At 36.6% G+C, this 15,854-nt stretch overlaps 1 protein-coding gene across 4 annotated transcripts in view; it reads left to right on the top strand.

Moving 5' to 3' along the window:
- Nucleotides 1-15,854, top strand: part of LOC124633264 (allatostatin-A receptor) — a 184,360-nt gene that overhangs the window by 78,627 nt on the left and 89,879 nt on the right. For all 4 annotated transcript variants that reach the window (XM_047168441.1, XM_047168439.1, XM_047168442.1 and 1 more), the window contains one exon: nucleotides 15,230-15,333. The gene's annotated coding sequence lies outside the window, so the exon portion shown is untranslated. The remainder of the gene's footprint in view (nucleotides 1-15,229; nucleotides 15,334-15,854) is intronic.

The raw sequence follows: 15,854 nt of genomic DNA, 5'->3' as shown, positions 1-15,854 counted from the left end.
GTACAGTTTGGAAACAGTTATAAGTCAGGTGATCTTCACACTGCCCCGCATCACGCTGCATCTTGCGTGTCGACGCACCTACGCGCGTTCCTGCGGGAGTGCAGATCTGCATCATCGTGCGGGTTTTTTGCGCACTCACGCGCGTTGGTGCGTTTTGTAAATTCACGCACAGCGGCTCTCATCGAGTTCTATTTTCAAATATACACGTCACACCCATTCAAAATCACGCGCGGCACTGCGGGATTCAGTGTGCCATACCTTGCGTCTCGCCCCGCACCTACGCGCGGGGGTGCGTGTTTCTCCGCGTGTATGCGCGTGATCCGCATGAACGCGCGTGGATGCATTTTCAGTGTGTTGGAGTATGCGTGTTTTTCATACAAACGGAGATAATTACAAGCAACAGAAAAAAACGCATCCACGCGCTACGCTGCATCATGCGGGGCAGTGTGATAATCGCCTCAACGTATGGAAACATACCTATAAGAACGTTTTCGAGGTAGGTATGCGACTGCAGTGCGTTTTCCCGACAGATGTCGGCCTAATACTTCCATCGCTTTTGATAATAGTATGTCCGAAGTTACACTTTAACTATATAGCCCCATTCTCAATAAAACCTTACTTAAACGACTCATACATAATTCATTTGATTTCCATTGACGGTTACCTTCGAGTTCCCAAACTTATTCTCGATAAAAACTAGCAAAGAACATTTGATATGCGATAACAACGACTCGGGTAAGTTTGGTCGCAAATGGAAATTATTCCAAAGGGCTTAGAGCATTTAAGTATCGGGATAGGTATTGCCGTGCCTTTTCTTTACCAAAGGCATGAGGTTATAAACAGTCCTGCGCATATGTTGTAATTTTTGTGTGTATTAAGTTTGGCGTTAATGTGTAAGGATGTCCCTATTTCATTAACACTATTTATACCCAATCTTTATTAGCACTCCGTATGTTATACAGGTGGTACACTATATGTATGTAGTTTAAAAACAATTTGTATTTCAAACAACATTTGTTGCGTTCCCTAAATTAGCACATTTTCATACAGAGATTTGGGTCCATGGCGTGTCCGGAGGATTAGATGCTCGAAGACCAAAGGGCCATATTTTCTAATCTTACTGGACAAGTGAACAACATTCAAACTAAAGTTTTGGAAATTAATTTTCTTTAGAAACTGCTGGTCCAGCGTTACGTGATTTCAATAACAAAGTGACGACGGATTTTTTGTTCGAAAAGTGTCAGAGACTGTTGTTACTCACCAGTTTCTTCGCAATCTGAAAGTGAAAGGAAAAAACATATTAGTAAAGTAAGTTCACAGACGAATACACATGTTAAAAAGTTTTTTTTTGACATAAGCTGATACTTTTTTTTACTATTCCTGTTATACAACATGTAACTTAATTAACGCACATCCTGAAATTAGTTTGTTCAGAATCGATTTATATCATTTTTAATATAGGTAATTTTTTATCCCAAAAATAATTAAAACTACGGAAATTATTGTCATATTAACCCTGTACCCTCAAAACAAATTCAAATAGACCGTAACTCAAAGTAATAAGACTTCGTGTATTGTCGGCTTTTTCCGTAGTTTCGTTATGTTGTGTCGAGTCGAGCGGCGCGCGGCGCGATATTTGCGTGCGTAGTAGTATGACCAAAAAATTCTCCAAGAATTGGTAAAACTAATTTAGTAAATAACAATGCATATACATGTTAAATTAAAAATTCAGTGTGAGTATTATGATTATAACATAATATTCTAATTGGCGTGTTTGAGGGTGAGCGGTAATTACGTTACGTGTTGTATATGTAGAGAAGCTAATAATAACTGCCTCGTTGGTCTAGCTGTCGCAAGTGCGGCTGCTAAGCACGAGGTTCGATTCCCGAGTCGGGCCGAAATCGCTTTGTGGGTTTTAGAAGACTTTCACAAAGCAGCCCGGAGCCTGGAAGCTGGTGATTGATACACGCGTGCATCGGAGAGCACGTAAATGTCGGTCCTGCGCCTGATCTCTCTCCGGTCGTGTCGGATTGCCGTCCCATCGGGTTATGAGAGTTAAGGAATAGTGAGTGCACCTGTGTCTGCGCAAATGCTCGTGCACTATAATATGTCCTGCGTAGTTGGCTAATCTCCTTACATGAGAACAGCCGCCGTAGCCGATAATCGGCTAGGAGGACATCATGTAGAGAAGATAAAAATGTGATATTTTCCTGTTTTGCTATTCTTTTTTTATAGTTTGTGAATAGCAAACATAGGTTAAGTTGTCGTGACTAACATCCTATAGGCCTTGGCGTTTGAAAATAAAAGATTTTTATATATGAGGGGCAGGAATTCCTTAGTTGCCACGAAACAAACATATGTATTTGTTATTCTTTGGTGAAACCTGGTTCGAGTTAACCTTCTTATATTTACCTGTCTAATATAGTTTGTGAACTTAAGCAAAGTGTTGTTCAATTTACATTGTGGGCTACAGTAATTACTATGGATCCTAGTTAAAGTTCGCTAATTGTTTGTTGTTCTAGCGGATTACTGATAGTAATATTCATATTAGGTTTCATGACAGCTTTTAGAGTAGGTCTTACAAAGTAAACATGCTCAGACGCCTTAATGTTTTAGTCCCTTTCATAATATAAGTACCTTAAAGTCTTTGCGAAGTTATTTTATGACTCAGACCCGAGTGAAAAAATATAGATACACTGAAATAAGTGAGTAATAACATTAAACTTCTTTTACAATTTTACATCACAAGTAAAAAAACATTTTCAGGAAACAAACTGTCCTGAATGAAAATGTCGTAAAGTACATATATGTATAGAAAAATATCCCATAATTATCACATCTTACAGAACCACAACATCTATCCCGATACCAAATCACTTCCTATCGAAGGACAAAACAAACTTATCACAAAACATCATTATATGCCCTTAACATGTCAGGGCCACGTCAACAGCCCACGATGAAGGGGACAGTGATGAAACCGGGCTTCAAATAAATATATATATATAGGTATTTGTATAGACCAAGGAGAAAGGAAGAGCGGAAATACCATAGGACAGGTAGGTCAGGCGCCTTCTTTTAGGTCAAATACGATCAGTTACGATGAAATTAACAAAGCAAATAAACCCAAATTTTCTTGGTACTTTTGTCGAAGATTTTTGATTTTACAATACAATGGTCGAGTTCCAAAGAAGGCGTATGAAGGCAGAGCCAGTAAAGTTTCTCGTCCCCCCAACATCTGTATTTTAACGACGTTTGTTTCTTAGGAGATTTTCCGTTATGACATCTCCGATCGTCATTTTGTTCTCCATGGATAGACCGTCCGTGTATAGACCGTCATGTGATTTATGCTTATATCAACATCATAATATATGAAACGTTTTATGTTTGTTAGTGGATAGTCAATCAAAATGTTAGTAGTTGTAAATAATTTATGATTTACAAACTAACTTATGATAGAGGATAATAATCGTAAGTGCTATTTCTCAACGAGTGTTTATGAATGAACCTACATACAAAATGTGGAATAAAATCTTATATGATTTTGTGTGGCCACATTATTTAAGAAGTTTTTCCCGTACCAGGATAAGATATCGGTCATATGAGTGATTATTAAATCAAAATTACAAACACTGTTGCCACATCATACATCGATTTTTTTTCACGTTGGCAAATAAATGTAAAAAATCACAGGTCGTAGAAAACACTTCAATATAAGCAACAAAAAACCTTATTGTGCCCAAACGTAATTTATTTTAGTGGTCAAATGTGTCACAAAAATCATAAATAACGGCTACCCTTTTAACATAAATGTAATTTTATCCAGCTAGTGATGTTTGTCACGCAATATTTATCATTAATGATTGAGACAAATTGCTCAATTAGCTAGTGTGATCCCGCCTTTATTGCGGTTTATTACGCAACCCTTATAAATGCGAAAATAATTGGTTTGGCTTTTTGTTATTTTCGCTTTTATTAAACTGCTGAGCCAATTTTGATTTGGCGTCAAGATAAATTGCACTTTTGAATGGGGTTTCTATTAATTTATGTTGTAACCAAATGTTAGTAGAACTGCAGTGTAATGTTATATTTGTAAATGCATGCTCATTTTCTCCGTTGACAAATAATGATCAATAGTTCACTGTCAAAACTGCAGTCGTAGTGAATCTCATAATGACCTTCTGCCACAAACAAAAACTTGAAACCCTTCTCATCGCAGTTGTACTTAATTATGAACCTTATTTTCACTACATCAAAGTTTAAATTGCAAAAACTAGCTCTCAACTCACAGTGAACCAAATCTGAAACTCATTACCAAAAATGTGTGTCAGTCTAGTCTACTTTAAATATGTAAATGTATGTTTTGATTTGACAAATACATGTGGAAATACCGCCCGTGTACAAAGTGTCGGGCACGTGCACACATTATTTCTCGTTGTTCTAAATTAGCATATAAATTAACACAATTTGGACCCAAAATGTAGGACTGCAGATAGCGCAGTAAATGTATGACTGTAAATATTTTAAGTTTAACAAAAACAACTTGGCAAGGTTTAGTGAAGATAAGTATGCGCTAGTGTATCTTGTTAGCGACTGTCGTGGTTTTGGAATTTGGTTTTAATTATTATATTTTGCAATAGCAATTTTAATTAAAAATATTTTTTGGTAAATAATTTTAACATTGAATTTCATTGAACTTCAAAAAATCTACACCAACATAAACTATTTTATATGGTACCTACTTTCTTAAAATTAAAAATAAACGGATTTCACGAATCTTAATTTGCGGCCAACCTCAAAAGTCAAGACCATGTAATTTCCTACTAAATTATAATTAAGATCTTACTTTACTTTTATTATTCCCGCAATTTTAATTCATTAGCAGTTGGCACAAACTTCGATTGTCCCAAAGTTCAATTCCTGGAACAATTCCAGAACACAGTTCCGAATAATCGGAACCATGTTGGGAATTCGCTCCGTAAGGTGAAAAATGCACTTGAATTTCAATATCAAAGTACCCATTATTATTCGTTGACAATTTATTTATTGGAACTCGCAGTTTCCTTTGAACAGCTTCTTTAGAATGCATAGTAAATAGCTGACATTTTCTGTGTCGTGTTTCATGACGCGCGTCCATCTTTTTTCTTGCACTTTCCCGCGCTCTCGCAAACGCCAAGGCGTCCTCATTCAGCCATCGATAAAAAGTAAAGCGCTGTTTACGTCTTACTGGTTTGGAATACTGATAAGTTAATATTGTAGTATTATTTTTATTTCTGGAAAGATTTTATTGAGTGACAAATGTTTTTGTTATTGCGCGTTTACAGCTTTATCATTTTCATCGACAGGTTCAGACATTTGAATGTTCGAAAGGTTACGACCGCTGAACTTTTTCTTGTCATGAAATATTTTAAGCATAAACAATATTAATGGGTGACAAAGTGAGGAAGGGGTTTGTTCAATATTACATATAGGTACGTATTAGTGCTTGGAACTTAGTTGCGGTCCGCCGTTGAATTTCGCGAAAACTGTACCCAAAGCTAGTACTCAAAGCTTGCCTGAATACGTCCTCGTATCTGGATCGAAGTAAGTTTAGCAATAGAAACGTGGCGTGTTGAAGCAAGTCCTCAGCCAGATCTGTGAAGCACCCTTTATCTTGCGGTACGGTGTAGTTGTAATGCTAGTTAAAGTTTGTGCAGTATGGTGTCTGTGCGATGAAAAAACGACTATGTATCTACTTTGTTCGATACGGTGGTTTTATGTCATCATACTCCGAGCCTTTTTCCCAATCATGTTGGGGTCGGCTTCCAGTCTAACCGGATTCAGCTGAGTACCAGTGCTTTACAAGAAGCGACTGCCTATCTGACCTCCTCAACCCAGTTACCCGGGCAACCCGATACCCCTTGGTTAGACTGGTGTCAGACTTACTGGCTTCTGACTACCCGTAACGACTGCCAAGGATGTTCTATGACAGCCGGGACCTACAGTTTAACGTGCCATCCGAAACACAGTCAATGGTGTCTAAGATATACTTAGAAAGTACATACAGACTTAGAAAAGTTGCATTGGTACTTGCCTGACCTGGGATCGAACCCGCGCCCTCATACTTGAGAGATTGGTCCTTTACCCACTAGGCCAACACGACTTTTTTTTTATTTATACGGTGGTTTTATGTAATATCCTTTTTTTCAAAAATTGGTATGTAACTGGGGCTATTTAAAGTGATTGAGTTTGATACATAGTTGCAGTTCCAAAAAGTGAATTTTCTAAGTAGGTACGTGTCTTCTTATTTCAATGTAACTTTTTAATTTGCTTTTATTGTACTTGAGTATGAACGGAAACTTATGCATTTGAAGACAGAGGTTGTCGGGCAAAAACTTTACTCTCCAAATATCCTCTACAAATTCACGATCCATGTAAAGCTAAAAATCTTTTTACTTATAAAGTAGAAAGACTTCTATCTAACGCGTGGTCTACAATAAAAGGTAAGTAACAGGTGGTACCTTAATCCACAAAAGACTTAAGTGCTCAAAGGGGTCTCTGAGTGATGGACCTTAAAATACAGTCAAAGCCAGCCCAAATCTCATCTTGTAAAGAAAGAAATAAAGCAAAGTAAGGTTAAAACGCCTTTTTCAGAAACAGGATTTTTTGTAAGGTCATAAGTTAAGAAAACTCTATCCTCGATACATGTGCTATAAAACAGGTACTTAAAGATTTTTCAAAATGGTCTAGCAGTTCTTGAGACTAACATAACATAACATGTTCGAGCAAACAAACTCTCCAGCATTTTTATATTGATATTATGGATATGAGTAAAATGAAAAAAAAGTCGTGGTGGCCTAGTGGGTAAAAGGACCAACCTCTCAAGTATGAGGGCGCGGGTTCGATCCCAGGTCAGGCAAGTACCAATGCAACTTTTCTAAGTTTGTATGTACTTTCTAAGTATATCTTAGACACCATTGGCTGTGTTTCGGATGGCACGTTAAACTGTAGGTCCCGGCTGTCATTGAACATCCTTGGCAGTCGTTACGGGTAGTCAGAAGCCAGTAAGTCTGACACCAGTCTAACCAAGGGATATCGGGTTGCCCAGGTAACTGGGTTGAGGAGGTCAGATAGGCAGTCGCTTCTTGTAAAGCACTGGTACTCAGCTGAATCCGGTTAGACTGGAAGCCGACCCCAACATGATTGGGAAAAAGGCTCGGAGGATATGAGTAAAATGAAATAAGGTGACAGGGATTTCTCGCTCCTACTAGGACTTCATAACCTACCTACAATTAGACATATGAAAATAAAATCTGTCAAAATTACTCATCCTATTATAGACGTCACCTTTACGACATGAACCATATAACTAGCCATATATAAATAAAGTAAGGTACGTACCCATTATAACTTGGTTTTCCCGCTTCAATTACTTCACGTGGGCAGAAAAGGTCACCCTGTAATAAAAAACAAACTTACTTATATAGATATCATGAACTTTTGTATAGAAAATAAAGGATGTCACATGCTGGGACGCGGGAGATTTTTTTTCTATAAACTTTAGTATGTTATAGGCCTTTGAAAGGTTACAGGTAAAGAATTTTTACACGTGTCTGAAATTGCTAGAGGTTAAAACGGTGTTGGAATAACTTCTGAGAATCTGTTTAGTGCTAGGACGAAAATGTGGGGAATCTGTGAAGAATTGAGCCTCTAGCTTTCAAACGGGCTCAGGTCTAATTTATAACCGGGCAACTCTTCCAAATTGAGACAATAGACCAAACCTTCTTATAATTTTAAGATGATAGGTCATAAGTGTATTCTTATTATACAGCCCTTATTAATTATACACATGGCCAAATACCTGATTGTTCCAATATGCTTAACAAACTATCGGTCGACTAAAAGTTTGCCGTATGCAGGGTAAATTACCGATTTTGATAGGCTAAAATTATATTTTAAAGCCAATCATAAATTATGGAAACATTTTAGTCTGTCTGATACCAGCTGGATACCTGAATGAATAGCTGACTAAAAGTTTCCAGTGTTTGGAGCTTTAAAAAGTTTTGTTAAAACGCAACTATCTTCATAAAATATAGGTAAGTTAAAACTCCCAAAAAACTAATAGCCCGGTCAAAATAGACATTTGAAATAACAAAAATTCCCACAAAGCTGGTTTTTGGTGGAGAGCTAGATTTGATCATTATAAATAAAATACTAAAACTCCCCATCGATCCCATGTGTGCGTCAAAAGTTATTCGAGGTCAAATGTCAAAATGTTTGGTTTTTTGTGTTTTTTTCGAAAACGGTAAGTTTTATCAAAAAAAGACATCAGACCAAAGTTGTAGATCTTTAAAATTTTCTACAAGAATGGCATTAACAGTTTTCTCATAAATCTTACCATTCCTGAGATATCGCGATTCAAAGAGTCACACTACACATGATATGCACATACAAGCCACGTATGTACGACGGCTGCCTTTAAGTTTTGTCGTTTGAAATAAGTATAGACAATCTAATAGGTTAATACCATTTATTGTTTTTCAGAGAATTCTCCGCAATATTTAATGCACTTTTGCATGCATTAAACCCAGTTCTTGAAATATTTATTCCATTCTGAAGTGGGGGTAGTCAAATTGGCCGATTTGTATGAGTCAACAGCTTTTTCAGGTGTGCTGAAACGTTTACCACGAAGACTTTACTTAATTTTGGGGAATGTAAAACAATCGTAATGCCCACGGATCCATGTCACGGTATGTTACATGTTGGTCTGCGACAATATTAACTGCCGCATAGCCTCGATATTATCTTGGGTCATATGGGGTTTTGAATTACCTTCACGTGGCTTGTCGCTAAGGCTAGATTGCCCACTTTAAATCCTAAATATCAGCGTACTGCAGTCCTAAGGCATGGTTCTGCATTACTAAACACAGAACAAAATTTTTTCAACCGCTGAAGTCGCGCACAATCCGCTTTTAAAGTGTAGAAAATTATCGCATGCTAATTTTCCTTCGACATTTCCATTTTTATCCAGAAGACTGGGGTTGGAAATTGATACATAATATCTGGACCCTATTAAAACTTTACTCCCACCTGCTCCAGAAAAACTCCTGACATTATTTTTTGCAATTGCAAAAATGATTGTAGTATCAAATCATCCTCCGAGCCCTTTTCCCAACTATTTTGAGGTCGGCTTCCAGTTTAACCGGATGTAGCTAAGTACAGTCCTTTACAAGGAGCGACTGCCCTATCTGACCCCCTTAACCCAGTTACCCGGGCAACCCAATACCCCTTGGTTAGACTGGTGTCAGACTTACTGGCTTCTGACTACCCATAACGACTGCCAAGAATGTTCAATGACAGCCAGAATCTACAGTTTAACGTGCCATCAGAAACACAGTCATTGGTGTCCAAGATATGCTTAGGAAGTACATACAAACTTAGAAAAGTTGCATTGGTACTTGTCTGACCTGGAATCGAACCCACTCATACTTGAGAGGTTGGTTCTTTACCCACTAGGCCACCACGAGTTTTTGTATGAATCTGATAAATCTAAAACAATCACAATAATAGTTAACCCAATAGTTAATATCAATAATGACATCATATTAGAACTTGACGGCAATTATTCCCTTAAACTATCCTAAAATTGTCATGACAGTTAGTGGAGTAGGTCTACAGGGGAAACCACGATAAAAAAAAACGCGCCGAGTATACTACCTCACAGGTGGCGTGGAAATGTGTGCATGTCATGTATGGAATATACTTTGAAGCGCGATATCTCAGGAATGGTAACATTTAGGACAAAACTGCTAATGCCATTTTTGTATAAAATTGTATAATCTACAATTTTAGGTCTGATGTACTTTTTTGATAAAACTTACCGTTTTCGAAAAAAACACAAAAAACCAAAAATTTTGACATTTGACCTCGAATAACTTTTGACGCACACATGGGATCGATGGGGACTTTTAGTATTTTATTTATAATGATCAAATCTAGCTCTCCACCAAAAATCAGCTCTGTGGGAATTTTTGTTATTTGACCACTACTTTTATGTCTATTTTGACCGGGCTATAAACAAAATCTATAACCTATTCGCAATAACAATGCTAGTTTGAATATTCGACAGAACTTCCGGTACACGCCGGATGTGCGCCCGGGTAGGCTCTTTATTCCCTCAATTTTTTCGAGAACCGGATATCCGGCAAACCACTAATCTAATATCCTTTATAAAAGGAATTTCTGTATGAAGTATTTTATGGAACAGGGTTTTGTTGAAATGGGATGCGAATGTACCTATTAAATAAGTTAAACATACCTTTATGCTAAAGTAAGTACCTACACTCCTGACCTTATACGAATTTGGTTTGTGGTCAGTACAGCATGTCTTATTCTTCCATACTTCTCTGTTTGACATCATCTCTCAAGTTATGGAGCACAGAATGTTTTGTGCAGTAGACAGCAGCTAATTTTCATGGGAAAATTGCTTTTTTTGCTCTGACTGACAGAATTCTCAAATGCACCAAAAAATGGTCTGATATCATGTTTACACAATCCATCCATCGTTTCTTCGGTCATCGCCTCCCTCGATCCACGTTCAGGCTCAAGGTACAAAGTTTTGTTTTCTTAAAGGAAATTTTCCTATTTTCTTGTAGGTACTGTTAATGTTGTTCCAGACGATTCAATTACCGAGCTTAAAAGAAAGTATTGGCTTTTTCTGGACTTGTTAAACACTGGACAGGAAGGCATAATATACCAGATTGACATTATTTAAAAAAAAGTATTCGACTAAGCCATTTTTTTCTCAATAATCATAATTTGTTTTTTTAAAGGGAAAAATGGCAATTCGAAGCACTCAAAGATTAAGAATATAATCTATTATATTTTTCCTTATCTTTACGAGGCAAAGAGTTCGCTTGATTTAAAAATAAAGTTACCGCTTATCGTACGGATAAAATTATTTTTAAGAGAAAAAAATGTTCTTTAATTTTTTTCTGCCTTCCGAGTCCCGTGTTTTTGTAATCCTTGGTTTTCTTTATGAAAATAAATGTTGAAAAGCAGTGTTTTTTTTTTATAAAAATGAAATGGGCTTTACAATCTGTAATTCATGTTTGGTGGGTGAATGTTAGGAAAAAATGATTAATGCGATCTTCCTAATAGGTTTTTCTTTTCCTTTGAGTTGGCAATCTTCGTGAGAATTTATGATTTTCTAACTGCTGGCCCCTTTTTCGTTTCGAAATAAGTCTTATCGATAATCGCATACGGTATTATAGAATCGATTTTGCGCTGAAAATTTTATTTTTTCATCGAGAATACATGAATATTTTAATTTAAATGAAAGAACTTAAATAATGTATGTTTCTTAACGCATTTTATGACTTCGATTCTTTTGATGGCGTTGTGTTGAAAGAACATTAACAATTTTGAAGATAATGCGGTATTTTTTTACTGAAACAGATATGCATGCATTGTTATGAATGATGGAATCCATAGACACTTAAGTTGTATAAACTGTATAGTTCAGAATATCATTTATCAATGTTTCGATTGTAATCAAAATCAACTTAACTTGAAACTGTCACCAACAACAGAACTAAACCATATTTTCAATACTTCTCGTTTCAAATACCAATTATTTAACGACAAAGCGACATCCGATTCAATTGATTAAAACGTCAAACAACTAATAAGGGGACTTCAGGGTAAATTAACTTCTATTGTCTAGAAGATAAGGATGAAATTTGAATAGAGGCCGGCTTCGCCCTCTTTCGTCTAATAGACGTTGAATTGATTGATGGCTCGTAATTGAGTGATGTTAATTGATGCTATGTGTAGAAATTGTATTAAAATTGTTCGTCATGGGCCTGTCGATATTATCCTTTATGAATATATGCTAGAAAATTAAGACTTGATCGGACAGAATATCTAAAAGAAAACGGCAATTGAGTGTTAGTCAAGTAGGTAGAACTGACCGATTTTTACCAATTTTATATTGTATTTTTCTACATGAGTACTTTAATATAATATCTCTGTCTCTCTCTCCTGTTATGTATCCTACATGGTGGTGGGGCCATGACATCGCTCTAGGGTATTATTTTTATATAACATATGAAGCTCGAATTTAATACCTATATACATGCTGGTCTTAATAAAATGTCCCATTGTCTTAACCTACATTTGTAGTTAAAGCAAGACAAATCGCGTCCCATTCGGCAGTAATTCAGTCGTTCCAAGTTATTTATCAATTTATCTTCATGATTATATGAGCCCTTATTGATTAATTATACCAATTAAGGAAAGCGGGTTGCGAAACGAGCTTATTCAAATGACAACAGAACAGACCTACTTACTTACTTTCCTATTGTTTTTGTAGACAGTAACATTATTGACAAGTATTATTTATTTCGCGTCCCGTGGGAACTACCGCCCGTACCGGGATAAAAAAGTACTCTATGTTACTCGAGAAGGGAGCGTAGCTTTCCAATCATCATCATCATCTCAGCATAGGACGTCCACTGCTGAACATAGGCCTCCCCCTTAGGTCTCCACAGATACCTGTTGGACCTGCATCCAGCGTCTTCCGGCAACCTTTATAATATAATAGCTATCCAATACTGAAAGAATTTTTGAAATCGGTTCAGCAGTTTTGGATTTCTTTAGTTGGTACAGAAAAGGCTAGGTAGATGATGATAAATTAATGTTAACTACGATCCGATTCAGTAATTGTCAGCAATCCGAAATATTACAGCAATTTGGACTATACTGATTAAAATTGCCGCGCATATAGTTCAATATAGTTCATGAACAAATGGAATATTAATATGCACTATGATTGAATTTCATCGGGACGCGTAGGTCGGGGTGACCAGAAATTTGATTAATACGGGCCCGGGTAGTGTGGTACGTCATTGTTTTTATTTTTAGCATTCAATGGCTAAATATAATAATAAATAGTTTTCGCCAGCGGTTTTGCCGTATCCCGTGGGTTCTACGCCCACACTGGGTAAAGATCGGGATAAAAAGTAGCCATTGAATTTCTCAATAACTAGTTATGCCGCATACTGAAATATTTTTCCAGTTGACTCATTGATATACAAAAAGTTGAACCAATAAATCCTGATATTAGCGCGTTCTAACAAACCACCTATATTAGACACGACCTTAGTAGACACGAAATTTTATGACATATTTTAGAGAAAGAAAATGAATTGATGAGGCCCATTATAGCTTGTCAACTACTACCGTGAATCTTTCCTAACTATGTAGAAGTCAGCTTCCAATGTACCCGTTTGCAGGAGAGTACCTAGTCTATCTGAGCTCTTCATCACATTTACGTGGGCAATCTTTGAACCCCACTGCTACTGTAAAACGCCACGAGTCGTCAATAGGTTGTAACTTTAGTAACTGACCCATTTAACAGTAGAACCAGTACAGATAACACGATATACTCGGTCTGCGACTGGCTCGACACACTGATATGATTGACGCCTTTATTGCCACGTGACTGTTTGTGTGTGTGTGTGTGTGTGTGTGTGTGTGTGTGCATGTCTGAAATAGCCATGCTTCTATATTGATGAATGAATGTTAGTTTAAAGAGACAATTATATAATTAGCCAATGAGTGTAAGGAAGTGTTTAAAAATGTCTCTATGATCTTCTATGCTAGATGTGTTTTTTCTTGCAGTATTCTTAAGGCTTGCTATGCATTAGTTTTTTTACCCTTTCTATGTATATTATTTACTTGTTTCTGATACTCGAAATGTAGATAAGGAATATCCTGAAAATCCTGTTATAACCAGTTTTGGATTCTCTAACTAATTTTCTAGCTTGCACATAACGCACCCAATCCTTCAGTGTTGTGCTCACCTTTATGCGACAAATTCACTCAAGATTTGTATTACTTAGTGTAAAGAATTTATCTTAAATGATTGGCGAATAAGCCGTTAGTGTGCAATCATTAAGAATACCTCAACAATACAGAATTTTCACGCTCATGGTCAAGACAAAGGCTCCACAGAGTTATGAACACAAAGCGAATAGAATGGTCTGTCAAATAATCAAATCAATAGCCACTACAGTACTCGAGAGATTCTGTCTTGTCGGAGATTTGGGTTGAGATTGAATGGCTGGCTTCTATAAACTAGTTTTCAGTAAAATACTGTCTATAAATCTGTTGTTGGCTGGATATTTCGGAAATCTCTATTTCTAAAACAATATCCGTTGCTGAATTTGTCAGTTTGTATGTCTGTTGCGATAAACTCAAAAATGACTGAAAGGATGTCAACGTCAAAGAAAACGAACACGTAAGATTGTGCTGAAACAATATTTCCGGTTAAATATAAAAATATGCAATTCATCTTGAAAAATTGGTTAGAAAGAATGTATACGTATATGAGCATTCAAAACCTTCTTCTGACCAAATTCCAATGTCTTCATGCATTTTTAACTGACTTGAGTAAGCGTGGAGAGCTATACCTATAGTGCCCAGGCCGACAATAACACATTTGACTACACCTAAATACATACTAAGTATAAGGATATCTACACGACCCAATCAACACGTGTTCCTCCTATCATATAAACAATAACTTGATCACATTTGGATATGATTACAAACGCACGACGCCAATCATTCGCCCGACCGACTCCAATGTTTTGACTACCTACAAACAAATGACTATCAAATGCATATCATTATCCGAACATTGTTATTCGGAGTTTGGAAGTGAACCGAATATTATTATTATGAATTTGATGGTAGTAAGACTCGTACTTTACCAAAATAGAGAGGAATGGGATAGTTTTACCCTTTTTTATGGGAAATCATCGAAAGAGCCCTCCCGCTGTGGGATAGCAGCGTAAGGGAGTGTCAGACTCTTACTGACTAAACCCATGTTCCTTCTTAAGCCCATTATGGACCAAGGTTGTGGTAACTCTTTCAAACAATCCCGTAGCCCCGGGTAGGATTCCCAGTGGTCAGATAGAGACATTCTAAAGGGTGTTAAAAACTTTAACGTTTCGCTTCGTTTTAGTGGAGCCGAAACCTAATACTGAATTTAGATATTTTGGTAGAATAATATGTGGAAAGTTTAATTTTGGGATGTTATTAATTGATTTCTGGCAAATAGTTGAAAATATCTATTACGTAAAGTTAATTTCAACATGATTGCAGTGGTTATTATGAACATAGGGAATTAATTATGAAATAATGCATCTACTAATGACTTATTACATTGATTTCTTTGTTACAGGTGAAATCATCACAACAGTATCTACCGGTCGTGGACTTTTCGTCATCACATGTGGAATCTAACCATTCTGGTCATCCACTTTGAAAAGTGGCATATTTAGACAAGTAAGTCTTAAAATATTTTTACGGAACATAAATATTATTTCTCGTCTATACTAATATTATTAAGAGGAAAACTTTGTTTGTTTGTTTCGTTGTAATGGATAAACTCAAAAACTACTGGACCGATTTAAATATTCTTTTACCATTAGACAGCTATATTATCTGCGAGTAACATAGGCAATATTTTATCCCGGTGCGGGCAGTAGCTCCCACGGGACGCGGGTGAAACCGCGGGAAAACGGCTAGTATTTAATAAAGTACAATAAAAATATAGTCATTGACGAAACAGAAGATCGATTTTGATGAAACACATTATACTGGAAACCAGCTTTCATTTAAAACAATAAATACGTCAATATCGGTTCATCCGTTAAGAGTTACGGTGCCGCAGTCAGTCACAGCGCTCAAACTTATAACACCTCTCTTTTTGCGTTCGAAGTGAAAAATAAAGTCATACTAGTTTTTAGCACTTTTTAAAATTAGTCACAATTTTTCAAAACTTTAATTTGTAATGATAAATAATC

Source organism: Helicoverpa zea, chromosome 9, assembly GCF_022581195.2.
Source record: "Helicoverpa zea isolate HzStark_Cry1AcR chromosome 9, ilHelZeax1.1, whole genome shotgun sequence".
Lineage (NCBI taxonomy): Eukaryota > Metazoa > Arthropoda > Insecta > Lepidoptera > Noctuidae > Helicoverpa > Helicoverpa zea.
The sequence above is the reverse complement of the archived record's forward strand: the minus strand, read 5'-3'. Positions and strand labels throughout refer to the sequence as shown.